Here is a 952-nt window from a genome sequence, read left to right on the forward strand (position 1 = left end):
CTCCCACCCCTTTTCCCCAGCTAAAGTTCCTCCATTCCACCCATGCTGCCCTCCCATCCCCATTACAAATCAGCCTTCTTACATCAGAGAAAACATTCAGCATTTGGTTTTGGGGAGATTGGCTTTCTTCAACACATTTGGTTTTGGGGAGATTGGCATTATCTTCTCCACCTCCATCCATTTACCTCCAAATGTTATTCTCTTTTAATGCTGAATATTATTCCATTGTGTATAGATACCACATTTTCTTTCTCCATTCATCTACTGAAGGGTATCTAGGTTGGTTCCTAGATATATAATATATAAGAATATAATATAAATTTAGCTATTGTGAATTGTGCTGCTATAAACATTGATGTGGCTACATTGCTGTAGTATGCTGATTCTAAGTCCTTTGAGTATAAACCAAGGAGTGGGATAGCTGAGTCAAATGGTGATTCCATTCCCAGTTTTTTAAGGAATCTCCATACTGCTTTCCATATTGACTGCACCAATTTGCAGTCCCACCAGCAATGTATGAGTGTGCCTTTCCCCCCACATCCTCATCAATACTTGTTCTTGCTTGTATTCTTAATAGCTACCATTCTGACTGGAGTGAAATGAAATCTTAGAGTAGTTTTGATTTGCATTTCCTTGATTATTAGAGATGTTGAACATTTTTTCATATATTTGTTGATTGATTATGTATCACTTTCTGAAAAGTGTCTGTTCAGTTCCTTGGCCCATTTATTGATGGGATTATTTGTTCTTTTAGTGTTAATGTTTTGGAGTTAGTGCTCTATCTGATGTGTAGCATCTCATTTTTGCTAAGGCTAGCCTTGAACTCACAATTCTGCCTCAGCTTCCCAATCCTCTGGGATTACATGCATGTGCTACTGTGCCTAGCTCTTACAGCTTTTAAAATTTTATCCTTATTCTGTATATTATGCATTAGCATCTTGGAGAAGATCTT

This window comes from Marmota flaviventris, chromosome 5, assembly GCF_047511675.1.
Source record: "Marmota flaviventris isolate mMarFla1 chromosome 5, mMarFla1.hap1, whole genome shotgun sequence".
Lineage (NCBI taxonomy): Eukaryota > Metazoa > Chordata > Mammalia > Rodentia > Sciuridae > Marmota > Marmota flaviventris.